Source organism: Papaver somniferum, chromosome 9 (assembly GCF_003573695.1).
Source record: "Papaver somniferum cultivar HN1 chromosome 9, ASM357369v1, whole genome shotgun sequence".
Classification (NCBI taxonomy): domain Eukaryota; kingdom Viridiplantae; phylum Streptophyta; class Magnoliopsida; order Ranunculales; family Papaveraceae; genus Papaver; species Papaver somniferum.
In genome coordinates, this window is record NC_039366.1 from 200,793,453 (window position 1) to 200,811,763 (window position 18,311).

An 18,311-nucleotide genomic window follows, 5' to 3' on the forward strand; every position below is an offset into this window, starting at 1 on the left:
ATGTTTCCAATCAAAATAGACACCTCTTGAGCTAAACTATAGCGTTCGATTCTTTTCGAGTGTGTATTATTCGAATGTACACTCGAAACTGCTCTAAGTAGAAAATTTGTGTTTATGAGGCATAGGCTTCAAAACTTGGCTAAAATATCAAGATCATGTGGGTCTATAGACCAACATGTCCTGATAATTAGCATGTTTTCAATCAAAATAGACACCTCCTGAGCTAAATTATAGCGTTCGAGTCTTTTCGAGTGTGTCTTTTTCGAATGTACACTCGAAACTGCTCTAAGTAGACAAATCTTGTTTATGCGGCCTAGACTTCAAAATTTGGCTAAAATATCAAGATCATGTGGGTCTATAGACCAACATGTATTTATCATTAGCATGTTTCCAATCAAAATAGATACCTCTTTAGCTAAATTATAGCGTTCGATTCTTTTCGAGTTTGTATTATTCGAATGTACGCTCGAAACTTCTCTAAGTAGAAAACTCGTGTTTATGAGGCCTAGGCTTCAAAACTTGGATAAAATATCAAGATCATGTGGGTCTATAGACCATCATGTCCTTATAAATATCATGTTTTCAATTAATATAGACATCTCTTGAATTAAATTATAGCGTTCGAGTCTTTTCGAGTGTGTATTTTTCGAATGTACACTCGAAACTGCTCTAAGTAGACAAATCTTGTTTATGAGGCCTAGACTTCAAAATTTAGCTAAAATATCAAGATCATGTGGGTCTATAGACCAACATATCTTTATCATTAACATGTTTTCAATCAAAATAGACAACTCTTGAGCTAAATTTTAGCATTCGAGTCTTTTCGAGTGTGTATTTTTCGAATGTACACTCGAAACTGCTCTAAGTAGACAAAACTTGTTTATGAGGCCTAGACTTCAAAATTTGGATAAAATATCAAGATCATGTGGGTCTATAGGCCAACATTTCTTGATCATTAAAATGTTTCCAATCAAAATAGACACCTCTTGAGCTAAACTATAGCGTTCGATTCTTTTCGAGTGTGTATTATTCGAATGTACACTCGAAACTGCTCTAAGTAGAAAATTTGTGTTTATGAGGCATAGGCTTCAAAACTTGGCTAAAATATCAAGATCATGTGGGTCTATAGACCAACATGTCCTGATAATTAGCATGTTTTCAACCAAAATAGACACCTCTTGAGCTAAATTATAGTGTTCGAGTCTTTTCGAGTGTGTATTATTCGAATGTACACTCGAAACTGCTCTAAGTAGAAAAATCTTGTTTATGAGGCCTACACTTTAAAATTTGGCTAAAATATCAAGATCATCTGGGTATATAGGCCAAAATGTCTTGATCATTAACATGATTCCAATAAAAATAGACACCTCTTGAGCTAAATTATAGCGTTCGATTCTTTTCGAGTGTGTATTATTCGAATGTACACTCGAAACTACCCTAAGTAGAAAATTCGTGTTTACGAGGCCTAGGCTTCAAAACTTGGCTAAAATATCAAGATCATATGGGTCTATAGGCCAACATGTCTTGATCATTAACATGTTTCCAATCAAAATAGACACCTCTTGAGCTAAACTATAGCGTTCGAGTCTTTTCGAGTGTGTATTTTCGAATGTACACTCGAAACTGCTCTAAATAGAAAAATCTTGTTTGTGAGGCCTAGCCTTCAAAATTTGGCTAAAATATCAAGATCATGTTTGGTCGATAGACCAACATGTCCTGATAGTTAGCATGTTTTCAATCAAAATAGACACCTCTTGAGCTAAATTATAGCGTTCGAGCCTTTTCGAGTGTGTATTTTTCGAATGCACGCTCGAAACTTCTCTAAGTAGAAAATTCGTGTTTATGGGGCCTAGGCTTCAAAACTTAGCTAAAATATCAATATCATGTGGGTCTATAGACCAACATGTCCTTATAATTAGCATGTTTTCAATAAAAATAGACACCTCTTGAATTAAATTATAGCGTTCGAGTCTTTTCAAGTGTGTATTTTTCAAATGTACACTCGAAACTGCTCTAAGTAGACAAATCTTGTTTATGAGGCCTAGACTTCAAAATTTAGCTAAAATATCAAGATCATGTGGGACTATGTACCAACATTTATTTATCATTAACATGTTTTCAATCAAAATAGACACCTCTTGAGCTAAATTATAGCGTTCGAATCTTTTCGAGTGTGTATTTTTCGAATGTACACTCGAAACTGCTCTAAGTAGACAAAACTTGTTTATGAGGCCTAAACTTCAAAATTTGGCTAAAATATCAATATCATGTGGGTCCGTCGACCAACATGTCTTTATCATTAGCATGTTTCTAATCAAAATAGATACCTCTTGAGCTAAATTATAGCGTTCAATTCTTTTCGAGTGTGTATTATTCGAATTTCACTCGAAACTTCTCTAAGTAGAAAATTCGTGTTTATGAGGCCTAGGCTTCAAAACTTGGGTAAAATATCAAGATCATGTGGGTCTATAGACCAACATGTCCTGATAATTAGCATGTTTTCAATCAAAATAGACACCTCCTGAGCTAAATTATAGCGTTCGAGTCTTTTCGAGTGTGTATTTTTCGAATGTACACTCGAAACTGCTCTAAGTAGACAAAACTTGTTTATGAAGCCTAAACTTCAAAATTTAGATAAAATATCAATATCATGTGGGTCTGTCGACCGACATGTCTTTATCATTAGCATGTTTCCAATCAAAATAGATACCTCTTGAGCTAAATTATAGCGTTCAATTCTTTTCGAGTGTGTATTATTCGAATTTCACTCGAAATTTCTCTAAGTAGAAAATTCGTGTTTATGAGGCCTAGGCTTCAAAACTTGGGTAAAATATCAAGATCATGTGGGTCTATAGACCAACATGTCCTGATAATTAGCATGTTTTAAATCAAAATAGACACCTCCTGAGCTAAATTATAGCGTTTTAGTCTTTTCGAGTGTGTATTTGTCGAATGTACACTCGAAATTGCTCTAAGTAGAAAAATCTTGTTTATGAGGCCTAGACTTCAAAATTTGGCTGAAATATCAAGATCATGTGGGTCTATAGACCAACATGTCCGGATCATTAGCATGTTTCCAATCAAAATAGACACCTCTTGTGATAAATTATAGCGTTCGAGTCTTTTCGAGTGTGTATTTTTCGAATGTACACTCGAAACTGCTCTAAGGAGACAAATCTTATTTATGAGGCCTAGGCTTCAAAATTTGGCTAAAATATCAAGATCATGTGGGTCTATAGACCAACATGTCTTTATCATTAGCATGTTTTCAATCAAAATAGACACCTCTTGAGATAAATTATAGCGTTCGAGTATTTTCGAGTGTGTATTTTTCAAATGTACACTCGAAACTGCTCTAAGTAGACAAATATTGTTTATGCGGCCTAGACTTCAAAATTTGGCTAAAATATCAAGATCATGTGGGTCTATATACCAACATGTATTTATCATTAGCATGTTTCCAATCAAAATAGATACCTCTTTAGCTAAATTATAGCGTTCGATTCTTTTCGAGTGTGTATTATTCGAATGTACGCTCGAAACTTCTCTAAGTAGAAAACTCGTGTTTATGAGGCCTAGGCTTCAAAACTTGGATAAAATATCAAGATCATGTGGGTCTATAGACCATCATGTCCTTATAATTAGCATGTTTTCAATTAATATAGACACCTCTTGAATTAAATTATAGCGTTCGAGTCTTTTCGAGTGTGTATTTTTCGAATGTACACTCGAAACTGCTCTAAGTAGACAAATCTTGTTTATGAGGCCTAGACTTCAAAATTTGGCTAAAATATCAAGATCGTGTGGGTCTATAGACCAACATATCTTTATCATTAACATGTTTTCAATCAAAATAGACAACTCTTGAGCTAAATTATAGCATTCGAGTCTTTTCGAGTGTGTATTTTTCGAATGTACACTCGAAACTGCTCTAAGTAGACAAAACTTGTTTATGAGGCCTAGACTTCAAAATTTGGATAAAATATCAAGATCATGTGGGTCTATAGGCCAACATTTCTTGATCATTAACATGTTTCCAATCAAAATAGACACCTCTTGAGCTAAACTATAGCGTTCGATTCTTTTCGAGTGTGTATTATTCGAATGTACACTCGAAACTGCTCTAAGTAGAAAATTCGTGTTTACGAGGCCTAGGCTTCAAAACTTGGCAAAAATATTAAGATCATATGGGTCTATAGACCAACATGTCCTGATAATTAGCATGTTTTCGATCAAATAGACACCTCTTTATCTAAATTATAGCGTTCGAGTCTTTTCGAGTGTGTATTATTCGAATGTACAATCGAAACTGCTCTAAGTAGAAAATTCGTGTTTATGAGGCATAGGCTTCAAAACTTGGCTAAAATATCAAGATCATGTGGGTCTATAGACCAACATGTCCTGATAATTAGCATGTTTTCAATCAAAATAGACACCTCTTGAGCTAAATTATAGCGTTCGAGTCTTTTCGAGTGTGTATTATTCGAATGTACACTCGAAACTGCTCTAAGTAGACAAATCTTGTTTATGAGGCCTATACTTCAAAACTTGGCTAAAATATAAAGATCATGTGGGTCTATAGACCAACATGTCCTGATCGTTAGCATGTTTCTAATCAAAATAGACACCTCTTGAGCTAAATTATAGCGCTCGAGCCTTTTCGAGTGTGTATTTTTTGAATGTACACTTGAAACTTCTCTAAATAGAAAAATCTTGTTTATGAGGCCTAGGCTTCAAAACTTGGCTAAAATATCAAGATCATGTGGGACTATAGACCAACATGTCCTGATCATTAGCATGTTTCCAATCAAAATAGACACCTCTTGAGCTAAATTATAGCGTTCGAGCCTTTTCGAGTGTGTATTTTTTGAATGTACACTTGAAACTTCTCTAAATAGAAAAATCTTGTTTATGAGGCTTAGCCTTTAAAACTTGGCTAAAATATCAAGATCATGTGGGTCTACAGACCAACATGACCTGATCATTAGCATGTTTTCAATCAAAATAGACACCTCTTTAATTAAATTATAGCGTTCGAGTCTTTTTGAGTGTGTATTTTTCGAATGTACACCCGAAACTGCAAAATTTGGATAAAATATTAAGATCATGTGGGTCTATATACCAACATGTCCTGGTCTTTGGAATGTTTCCAATAAAAATAGACACCTGTTGAGCCAAATTTTAGCTTTCGAGTCTTTTCGAGTGTGTATTATTCGAATGTACGCATGAAACTGCTCTAAGTAGAAAATTCGTGTTTATGAGGCCTAGGCTTCAAAACTTGGCTAAAATATCAAGATCATGTGGGTCTATAGACCAACATGTCCTGATAATTAGCATGTTTTCAATCAAAATAGACACCCCTGGAGATAAATTATAGCGTTCGAGTCTTTTCGAGTGTGTATTTTTCGATTGTAAACTCGAAACTGCTCTAAGTAGACAAATCTTGTTTATGAGGCCTAGACTTCAAAATTTGGCTAAAATATCAATATCATGTGGGTCTATAGGCCAACATGTCTTGATCATTAGCATGTTTCCAATCAAAATAGACACCTCTTGAGCTAAATTATAGTGTTCGATTCTATTCGAGTGTGTATTATTCGAATGTACACTCGAAACTGTTCTAAGTAGAAAATTCGTGTTTATGAGGCCTAGGCTTTACAACTTGGCTAAAATATCAAGATCATGTGGGTCTATAGACCAACATGTCCTGATAATTAGCATGTTTTCAATCAAAATAGACATCTCTTGAGCTAAATTACAGCGTTCGAGTCTTTTCGAGTGTGTATTTTTCGAATGTACACTCGAAATTGCTCTAAATAAAAAAATCTTGTTTATGAGGCCTAGACTTCAAAATTTGGCTAAAATATCAAGATCATGTTTGGTCTATAGACCAACATGTCCTGATAGTTAGATTGTTTTCAATCAAAATAGACACCTCTTAAGCTAAATTATAGTGTTCGAGCCTTTTCGAGTGTGTATTTTTCGAATGTACGCTCGAAACTTCTCTAAGTAGAAAATTCGTGTTTATGGGGCCTAGGCTTCAAAACTTAGGTAAAATATCAAGATCATGTGGGTCTATAGACCAACATGTCCTTATAATTAGCATGTTTTCAATAAAAATAGACACCTCTTGAATTAAATTATAGCGTTCGAGTCTTTTCAAGTGTGTATTTTTCAAATGTACACTCGAAACTGCTCTAAGTAGACAAATCTTGTTTATGAGGCCTAGACTTCAAAATTTAGCTAAAATATCAAGATCATGTGGGTCTATGTACCAACATGTCTTTATCATTAACATGTTTTCAATCAAAATAGACACCTCTTGAGCTAAATTATAGCGTTCGAGTCTTTTCGAGTGTGTATTTTTCGAATGTACACTCGAAACTGCTCTAAGTAGACAAAACTTCTTTATGAGGCCTAAACTTCAAAATTTGGCTAAAATATCAATATCATGTGGGTCTATCGACCGACATGTCTTTATCATTAGCATGTTTCCAATCAAAATAGATACCTCTTGAGCTAAATTATAGCGTTCAATTCTTTTCGAGTGTGTATTATTCGAATTTCACTCGAAACTTCTCTAAGTAGAAAATTCGTGTTTATGAGGCCTAGGCTTCAAAACTTGGCTAAAATATCAAGATCATGTGGGTCTATAGACCAACATTTCCTGATAATTAGCATGTTTTCAATCAAAATAGACACCTCTTGAGCTAAATTATAGCGTTCGAGTCTTTTCGAGTGTGTATTTTTCGAATGTACACTCGAAACTGCTCTAAGTAGAAAAATATTGTTTATGAGGCCTAGACTTCAAATTTGGCTGAGATATCAAGATCATGTGGGTCTATAGACCAACATGTCCGGATCAGTAGCATTTTTCCAATCAAAATAGACACCTCTTGAGAAAAATTATAGCGTTCGAGTATTTTCGAGTGTGTATTTTTCAAATGTACACTCGAAACTGCTCTAAGTAGACAAATATTGTTTATGCGGCCTAGACTTCAAAATTTGGCTAAAATATCAAGATCATGTGGGTCTATATACCAACATGTATTTATCATTAGCATGTTTCCAATCAAAATAGATACCTCTTTAGCTAAATTATAGCGTTCGATTCTTTTCGAGTGTGTATTATTCGAATGTACGCTCGAAACTTCTCTAAGTAGAAAACTCGTGTTTATGAGGCCTAGGCTTCAAAACTTGGATAAAATATCAAGATCATGTGGGTCTATAGACCATCATGTCCTTATAATTAGCATGTTTTCAATTAATATAGACACCTCTTGAATTAAATTATAGCGTTCGAGTCTTTTCGAGTGTGTATTTTTCGAATGTACACTCGAAACTGCTCTAAGTAGACAAATCTTGTTTATGAGGCCTAGACTTCAAAATTTGGCTAAAATATCAAGATCATGTGGGTCTATAGACCAACATATCTTTATCATTAACATGTTTTCAATCAAAATAGACAACTCTTGAGCTAAATTATAGCATTCGAGTCTTTTCGAGTGTGTATTTTTCGAATGTACACTCGAAACTGCTCTAAGTAGACAAAACTTGTTTATGAGGCCTAGACTTCAAAATTTGGATAAAATATCAAGATCATGTGGGTCTATAGGCCAACATTTCTTGATCATTAACATGTTTCCAATCAAAATAGACACCTCTTGAGCTAAACTATAGCGTTCGATTCTTTTCGAGTGTGTATTATTCGAATGTACACTCGAAACTGCTCTAAGTAGAAAATTCGTGTTTACGAGGCCTAGGCTTCAAAACTTGGCAAAAATATTAAGATCATATGGGTCTATAGACCAACATGTCCTGATAATTAGCATGTTTTCGATCAAATAGACACCTCTTTATCTAAATTATAGCGTTCGAGTCTTTTCGAGTGTGTATTATTCGAATGTACAATCGAAACTGCTCTAAGTAGAAAATTCGTGTTTATGAGGCATAGGCTTCAAAACTTGGCTAAAATATCAAGATCATGTGGGTCTATAGACCAACATGTCCTGATAATTAGCATGTTTTCAATCAAAATAGACACCTCTTGAGCTAAATTATAGCGTTCGAGTCTTTTCGAGTGTGTATTATTCGAATGTACACTCGAAACTGCTCTAAGTAGACAAATCTTGTTTATGAGGCCTATACTTCAAAACTTGGCTAAAATATAAAGATCATGTGGGTCTATAGACCAACATGTCCTGATCGTTAGCATGTTTCTAATCAAAATAGACACCTCTTGAGCTAAATTATAGCGCTCGAGCCTTTTCGAGTGTGTATTTTTTGAATGTACACTTGAAACTTCTCTAAATAGAAAAATCTTGTTTATGAGGCCTAGGCTTCAAAACTTGGCTAAAATATCAAGATCATGTGGGACTATAGACCAACATGTCCTGATCATTAGCATGTTTCCAATCAAAATAGACACCTCTTGAGCTAAATTATAGCGTTCGAGCCTTTTCGAGTGTGTATTTTTTGAATGTACACTTGAAACTTCTCTAAATAGAAAAATCTTGTTTATAAGGCTTAGCCTTTAAAACTTGGCTAAAATATCAAGATCATGTGGGTCTACAGACCAACATGACCTGATCATTAGCATGTTTTCAATCAAAATAGACACCTCTTTAATTAAATTATAGCGTTCGAGTCTTTTTGAGTGTGTATTTTTCGAATGTACACCCGAAACTGCAAAATTTGGATAAAATATTAAGATCATGTGGGTCTATATACCAACATGTCCTGGTCTTTGGAATGTTTCCAATAAAAATAGACACCTGTTGAGCCAAATTTTAGCTTTCGAGTCTTTTCGAGTGTGTATTATTCGAATGTACGCATGAAACTGCTCTAAGTAGAAAATTCGTGTTTATGAGGCCTAGGCTTCAAAACTTGGCTAAAATATCAAGATCATGTGGGTCTATAGACCAACATGTCCTGATAATTAGCATGTTTTCAATCAAAATAGACACCCCTGGAGATAAATTATAGCGTTCGAGTCTTTTCGAGTGTGTATTTTTCGATTGTAAACTCGAAACTGCTCTAAGTAGACAAATCTTGTTTATGAGGCCTAGACTTCAAAATTTGGCTAAAATATCAATATCATGTGGGTCTATAGGCCAACATGTCTTGATCATTAGCATGTTTCCAATCAAAATAGACACCTCTTGAGCTAAATTATAGTGTTCGATTCTATTCGAGTGTGTATTATTCGAATGTACACTCGAAACTGTTCTAAGTAGAAAATTCGTGTTTATGAGGCCTAGGCTTTACAACTTGGCTAAAATATCAAGATCATGTGGGTCTATAGACCAACATGTCCTGATAATTAGCATGTTTTCAATCAAAATAGACATCTCTTGAGCTAAATTACAGCGTTCGAGTCTTTTCGAGTGTGTATTTTTCGAATGTACACTCGAAATTGCTCTAAATAAAAAAATCTTGTTTATGAGGCCTAGACTTCAAAATTTGGCTAAAATATCAAGATCATGTTTGGTCTATAGACCAACATGTCCTGATAGTTAGATTGTTTTCAATCAAAATAGACACCTCTTAAGCTAAATTATAGTGTTCGAGCCTTTTCGAGTGTGTATTTTTCGAATGTACGCTCGAAACTTCTCTAAGTAGAAAATTCGTGTTTATGGGGCCTAGGCTTCAAAACTTAGGTAAAATATCAAGATCATGTGGGTCTATAGACCAACATGTCCTTATAATTAGCATGTTTTCAATAAAAATAGACACCTCTTGAATTAAATTATAGCGTTCGAGTCTTTTCAAGTGTGTATTTTTCAAATGTACACTCGAAACTGCTCTAAGTAGACAAATCTTGTTTATGAGGCCTAGACTTCAAAATTTAGCTAAAATATCAAGATCATGTGGGTCTATGTACCAACATGTCTTTATCATTAACATGTTTTCAATCAAAATAGACACCTCTTGAGCTAAATTATAGCGTTCGAGTCTTTTCGAGTGTGTATTTTTCGAATGTACACTCGAAACTGCTCTAAGTAGACAAAACTTCTTTATGAGGCCTAAACTTCAAAATTTGGCTAAAATATCAATATCATGTGGGTCTATCGACCGACATGTCTTTATCATTAGCATGTTTCCAATCAAAATAGATACCTCTTGAGCTAAATTATAGCGTTCAATTCTTTTCGAGTGTGTATTATTCGAATTTCACTCGAAACTTCTCTAAGTAGAAAATTCGTGTTTATGAGGCCTAGGCTTCAAAACTTGGCTAAAATATCAAGATCATGTGGGTCTATAGACCAACATTTCCTGATAATTAGCATGTTTTCAATCAAAATAGACACCTCTTGAGCTAAATTATAGCGTTCGAGTATTTTCGAGTGTGTATTTTTCGAATGTACACTCGAAACTGCTCTAAGTAGAAAAATATTGTTTATGAGGCCTAGACTTCAAATTTGGCTGAAATATCAAGATCATGTGGGTCTATAGACCAACATGTCCGGATCAGTAGCATTTTTCCAATCAAAATAGACACCTCTTGAGAAAAATTATAGCGTTCGAGTCTTTTCGAGTGTGTATTTTTCGAATGTACACTCGAAACTGCTCTAAGGAGACAAATCTTGTTTATGAGGCCTAGACTTCAAAATTTGGCTAAAATATCAAGATCATGTGGGTCTATATACCAACATGTCTTTATCATTAGCATGTTTTCAATCAAAATAGACACCTCTTGAGCTAAATTACAGCGTTCGAGTCTTTTCGAGTGTGTATTTTTCGAATGTACACTCGAAACTGCTCTAAGTAGACAAATCTTGTTTATGAGGCCTAGACTTCAAAATTTGGCTAAAATATCAAGATCATGTGGGTATATGGACCAACATGTCTTTATCATTAGCATGTTTCCAATCAAAATAGATACCTCTTGAGCTAAATTGTAGCGTTCGATTCTTTTCGAGTGTGTATTATTCGAATGTACGCTCGAAACTTCTCTAAGTAGAAAATTCGTGTTTATGAGGCCTAGGCTTCAAAACTTGGCTAAAATATCAAGATCATGTGGGTCTATAGACCAACATGTCCTGATAATTAGCATGTTTTCAATCAAAATAGACATCTCGTGAGCTAAATTATAACGTTCGAGTCTTTTCGAGTGTGTATTTTTCGACTGTAAACTCGAAACTGCTCTAAGTAGACAAATCTTGTTTATGAGGCCTAGAATTCAAAATTTGGCTAAAATATCAATATCATGTGGGTCTAAAGGCCAACATGTCTTGATTATTAGCATGTTTCCAATCAAAATAGACACCTCTTGAGCTAAATTATAGTGTTCGATTCTTTTCGAGTGTGTATTATTCGAATGTACACTCGAAACTGTTCTAAGTAGAAAATTCGTGTTCATGAGGCATAAGCTTCAAAACTTGGCTAAAATATCAAGATCATGTGGGTCTATAGACCAACATGTCTTGATAATTAGCATGTTTTCAATCAAAATAGACACCTCTTGAGCTAAATTATAGCGTTCGAGTCTTTTCGAGTGTGTATTTTTCGAATGTACACTCGAAACTGCTCTAAGTAGAAAAATATTGTTTATGAGGCCTAGATTTCAAAATTTGGCTGAAATATCAAGATCATGTGGGTCTATAGACCAACATGTCCGGATCAGTAGCATTTTTCCAATCAAAATAGACACCTCTTGAGAAAAATTATAGCGTTCGAGTCTTTTCGAGTGTGTATTTTTCGAATGTACACTCGAAACTGCTCTAAATAGAAAAATCTTGTTTATGAGGCCTAGACTTCAAAATTTGGCTAAAATATCAAGATCATGTTTGGTATATAGACCAACATGTCCTGATAGTTAGCATGTTTTCAATCAAAATAGACACCTCTTAAGCTAAATTGTAGCGTTCGAGCCTTTTCGAGTGTGTATTTTTCGAATGCACGCTCGAAACTTCTCTAAGTAGAAAATTCGTGTTTATGGGGCCTAGGCTTCAAAACTTAGCTAAAATATCAATATCATGTGGGTCTATAGACCAACATGTCTTTATCATTAGCATGTTTTCAATCAAAATAGACACCTCTTGAATTAAATTATAGCGTTCGATACTTTTCGAGTGTGTATTATTCGAATGTACGCTCGAAACTTCTCTAAGTAGAAAACTCGTGTTTATGAGGCCTAGGATTCAAAACTTGGATAAAATATCAAGATCATGTGGGTCTATAGACCATCATGTCCTTATAATTAGCATGTTTTCAATTAATATAGACACCTCTTGAATTGAATTATAGCGTTCGAGTCTTTTCGAGTTTGTATTTTTCGAATGTACACTCGAAACTGCTCTAAGGAGACATATCTTGTTTATGGGGCCTAGGCTTCAAAATTTGGCTAAAATATCAAGATCATGTGGGTATATAGACCAACATGTCTTTATCATTAGCATGTTTTCAATCAAAATAGACACCTCTTGAGCTAAATTATAGCGTTCGAGTATTTTCGAGTGTGTATTTTTCGAATGTACACTCGAAACTGCTCTAAGTAGACAAATCTTGTTTATGCGGCCTAGACTTCAAAATTTGGCTAAAATATCAAGATCATGTGGGTCTATAGACCAACATGTATTTATAATTAGCATGTTTCCAATCAAAATAGATACCTCTTTAGCTAAATTATAGCGTTCGATTCTTTTCGAGTGTGTATTATTCGAATGTACGCTCGAAACTTCTATAAGTAGAAAATTCGTGTTTATGAGGCCTAGGCTTCAAAACTTGGCTAAAATATCAAGATCATGTGGGTCTATAGACCAACGTGTCCTGATCATTAGGATGTTTCCAATCAAAATAGACACCTCTTGAGAAAAATTATAGCGTTCGAGTCTTTTCGAGTGTGTATTTTTCGAATGTACACTCGAAACTGCTCTAAGGAGACAAATCTTGGTTATGAGGCCTAGACTTCAAAATTTAGATAAAATATCAAGATCATGTGGGTCTATAGACCAACATATCTTTATCATTAACATGTTTTCAATCAAAATAGACAACTCTTGAGCTAAATTATAGCATTCGAGTCTTTTCGAGTGTGTATTTTTCGAATGTACACTCGAAACTGCTCTAAGTAGACAAAACTTGTTTATGAGGCCTAGACTTCAAAATTTGGATAAAATATCAAGATCATGTGGGTCTATAGGCCAACATTTCTTGATCATTAACATGTTTTCAATCAAAATAGACACCTCTTGAGCTAAATTACAGCGTTCGAGTCTTTTCGAGTGTGTATTTTTCGAATGTACACTCGAAACTGCTCTAAGTAGACAAATCTTGTTTATGAGGCCTAGACTTCAAAATTTGGCTAAATTTCAAGATCATGTGGGTCTATGGACCAACATGTCTTTATCATTAGCATGTTTCCAATCAAAATAGATACCTCTTGAGCTAAATTGTAGCGTTCTATTCTTTTCGAGTGTGTATTATTCGAATGTACGCTCGAAACTGTTCTAAGTAGAAAATTCGTGTTTATGAGGCCTAGGCTTCAAAACTTGGCTAACATATCAAGATCATGTGGGTCTATAGACCAACATTTCCTGATAATTAGCATGTTTTCAATCAAAATAGACATCTCTTGAGCTAAATTACAGCGTTCGAGTCTTTTCGAGTGTGTATTTTTCGAATGTACACTCGAAACTGCTCTAAATAAAAAAATCTTGTTTATGAGGCCTAGACTTCAAAATTTGGCTAAAATATCAAGATCATGTTTGGTCTATAGACCAACATGTCCTGATAGTTAGATTGTTTTCAATCAAAATAGACACCTCTTGAGCTAAATTATAGCGTTCGAGCCTTTTCGAGTGTGTATTTTTCGAATGTACGCTCGAAACTTCTCTAAGTAGAAAATTCGTGTTTATGGGGCCTAGGCTTCAAAACTTAGCTAAAATATCAAGATCATGTGGGTCTATAGACCAACATGTCCTTATAATTAGCATGTTTTCAATAAAAATAGACACCTCTTGAATTAAATTATAGCGTTCGAGTCTTTTCAAGTGTGTATTTTTCAAAGGTACACTCGAAACTGCTCTAAGTAGACAAATCTTGTTTATGAAGCCTAGACTTCAAAATTTGGCTAAAATATCAATATCATGTGGGTCTATCGACCGACATGTCTTTATCATTAGCATGTTTCCAATCAAAATAGATACCTCTTGAGCTAAATTATAGCGTTCAATTCTTTTCGAGTGTGTATTATTCGAATTTCACTCGAAACTTCTCTAAGTAGAAAATTCGTGTTTATGAGGCCTAGGCTTCAAAACTTGGCTAAAATATCAAGATCATGTGGGTCTATAGACCAACATGTCCTGATAATTAGCATGTTTTCAATCAAAAGAGACACCTCTTGAGCTAAATTATAGCGTTCGAGTCTTTTCGAGTGTGTATTTTTCGAATGTACACTCGAAACTGCTCTAAGTAGAAAAATATTGTTTATGAGGCCTAGACTTCAAAATTTGGCTGAAATATCAAGATCATGTGGGTCTATAGACCAACATGTCCGGATCAGTAGCATTTTTCCAATCAAAATAGACACCTCTTGAGAAAAATTATAGCGTTCGAGTCTTTTCGAGTGTGTATTTTTCGAATGTACACTCGAAACTGCTCTAAGGAGACAAATCTTGTTTATGAGGCCTAGACTTTAAAATTTGACTAAAATATCAAGATCATGTGGGTCTATATACCAACATGTCTTTATCATTAGCATGTTTTCAATCAAAATAGACACCTCTTGAGCTAAATTACAGCGTTCGAGTCTTTTCGAGTGTGTATTTTTCGAATGTACACTCGAAACTGCTCTAAGTAGACAAATCTTGTTTATGAGGCCTAGACTTCAAAATTTGGCTAAAATATCAAGATCATGTGGGTCTATGCACCAACATGTCTTTATCATTAGCATGTTTCCAATCAAAATAGATACCTCTTGAGCTAAATTATAGCGTTCGATTCTTTTCGAGTGTGTATTATTCGAATGTACGCTCGAAACTTCTCTAAGTAGAAAATTCGTGTTTATGAGGCCTAGGCTTCAAAACTTGGCTAAAATATCAAGATCATGTGGGTCTATAGACCAACATGTCCTGATAATTAGCATGTTTTCAATCAAAATAGACATCTCGTGAGCTAAATTTAAACGTTCGAGTCTTTTCGAGTGTGTATTTTTCGATTGTAAACTCGAAACTGCTCTAAGTAGACAAATATTGTTTATGAGGCCTAGACTTCAAAATTTGGCTAAAATATCAATATCATGTGGGTCCATAGGCCAACATGTCTTGATTATTAGCATGTTTCCAATCAAAATAGACACCTCTTGAGCTAAATTATAGTGTTCGATTCTTTTCGAGTGTGTATTATTCGAATGTACACTCGAAACGGTTCTAAGTAGAAAATTCGTGTTTATGAGGCTTAGGCTTCAAAACTTGGCTAAAATATCAAGATCATGTGGGTCTATAGACCAACATGTCCTGATAATTAGCATTTTTTCAATCAAAATAGACACCTCTTGAGCTAAATTATAGCGTTCGAGTCTTTTCGAGTGTGTATTTTTCGAATGTACACTCGAAACTGCTCTAAGTAGAAAAATATTGTTTATGAGGCCTAGACTTCAAAATTTGGCTGAAATATCAAGATCATGTGGGTCTATAGACCAACATGTCCGGATCAGTAGCATTTTTCCAATAAAAATAGACACCTCTTGAGAAAAATTATAGCGTTCGAGTCTTTTCGAGTGTGTATTTTTCGAATGTACACTCGAAACTGCTCTAAGGAGACAAATCTTGCTTATGAGGCCTAGACTTCAAAATTTGGCTAAAATATCAAGATCATGTGGGTCTATATACCAACATGTCTTTATCATTAGCATGTTTTCAATCAAAATAGACACCTCTTGAGCTAAATTACAGCGTTCGAGTCTTTTCGAGTGTGTATTTTTCGAATGTACACTCGAAACTGCTCTAAGTAGACAAATCTTGTTTATGAGGCCTAGACTTCAAAATTTGGATAAAATATCAAGATCATGTGGGTCTATGGACCAACATGTCTTTATCATTAGCATGTTTCCAATCAAAATAGATACCTCTTGAGCTAAATTGTAGCGTTCGATTCTTTTCGAGTGTGTATTATTCGAATGTACGCTCGAAACTTCTCTAAGTAGAAAATTCGTGTTTATGAGGCCTAGGCTTAAAAACTTGGCTAAAATATCAAGATCATGTGGGTCTATAGACCAACATGTCCTGATAATTAGCATGTTTGCAATCAAAATAGACATCTCGTGAGCTAAATTATAACGTTCGAGTCTTTTCGAGTGTGTATTTTTCGATTGTAAACTCGAAACTGCTCTAAGTAGACAAATCTTGTTTATGAGGCCTAGACTTCAAAATTTGGCTAAAATATCAATATCATGTGGGTCTATAGGCCAACATGTCTTGATTATTAGCATGTTTCCAATCAAAATAGACACCTCTTGAGCTAAATTTTAGTGTTCGAATCTTTTCGAGTGTGTATTATTCGAATGTACACTCGAAACTGTTCTAAGTAGAAAATTCGTGTTTATGAGGCCTAGGCTTCAAAACTTGGCTAAAATATCAAGATCATGTGGGTCTATAGACCAACATGTCCTGATAATTAGCATGTTTTCAATCAAAATAGACACCTCTTGAGCTAAATTATAGCGTTCGAGTCTTTTCGAGTGTGTATTTTTCGAATGTACACTCGAAACTGCTCTAAGTAGAAAAATATTGTTTATGAGGCCTATACTTCAAAATTTAGCTGACATATCAAGATCATGTGGGTCTATAGACCAACATGTCCGGATCGGTAGCATTTTTCCAATCAAAATAGACACCTCTTGAGAAAAATTATAGCGTTCGAGTCTTTTCGAGTGTGTATTTTTCGAATGTACACTCGAAACTGCTCTAAGTAGACAAATCTTGTTTATGAGGCCTAGACTTCAAAATTTAGCTAAAATATCAAGATCATGTGGGTCTATGTACCAACATTTCTTTATCATTAACATGTTTTCAATCAAAATAGACACCTCTTGAGCTAAATTATAGCGTTCGACTCTTTTCGAGTGTGTTTTTTCGAATGTACACTCGAAACTGCTCTAAGTAGACAAATCTTGTTTATGAGGCCTAGACTTCAAAATTTGGCTAAAATATCAATATCATGTGGGTCCGTCGACCGACATGTCTTTATCATTAGCATGTTTCCAATCAAAATAGATACCTCTTGAGCTAAATTGTAGCGTTCGATTCTTTTCGAGTGTGTATTATTCGAATGTACGCTCGAAACTTCTCTAAGTAGAAAATTCGTGTTTATGAGGCCTAGGCTTAAAAACTTGGCTAAAATATCAAGATCATGTGGGTCTATAGACCAACATGTCCTGATAATTAGCATGTTTTCAATCAAAATAGACACCTCCTGAGCTAAATTATAGTGTTCGAGTCTTTTCGAGTGTGTATTTTTCGAATGTACACTCGAAACTGCTCTATGTAGACAAAACTTGTTTATGAAGCCTAAACTTCAAAATTTGGCTAAAATATCAATATCATGTGGGTCTGTCGACCGACATGTCTTTATCATTAGCATGTTTCCAATCAAAATAGATACCTCTTGAGCTAAATTATAGCGTTCAATTCTTTTCGAGTGTGTATTATTCGAATTTCACTCGAAACTTCTCTAAGTAGAAAATTCCTGTTTATGAGGCCTAGGCTTCAAAACTTGGCTAAAATATCAAGATCATGTGGGTCTATAGACCAACATGTCCTGATAATTAGCATGTTTTCAATCAAAATAGACACCTCTTGAGCTAAATTATAGCGTTCGAGTCTTTTCGAGTGTGTATTTGTCGAATGTACACTCGAAATTGCTCTAAGTAGAAAAATCTAGTTTATGAGGCCTAGACTTCAAAATTTGGCTGAAATATCAAGATCATGTGGGTCTATAGACCAACATGTCCGGATCATTAGCATGTTTCCAATCAAAATAGACACCTCTTGAGATAAATTATAGCGTTCGAGTCTTTTCGAGTGTGTATTTTTCGAATGTACACTCGAAACTGCTCTAAGGAGACATATCTTGTTTATGAGGCCTAGGCTTCAAAATTTGGCTAAAATATCAAGATCATGTGGGTATATAGACCAACATGTCTTTATGATTAGCATGTTTTCAATCAAAATAGACACCTCTTGAGCTAAATTATAGCGTTCGAGTATTTTCGAGTGTGTATTTTTCGATTGTAAACTCGAAACTGCTCTAAGTAGACAAATCTTGTTTATGGGGCCTAGGCTTCAAAATTTGGCTAAAATATCAAGATC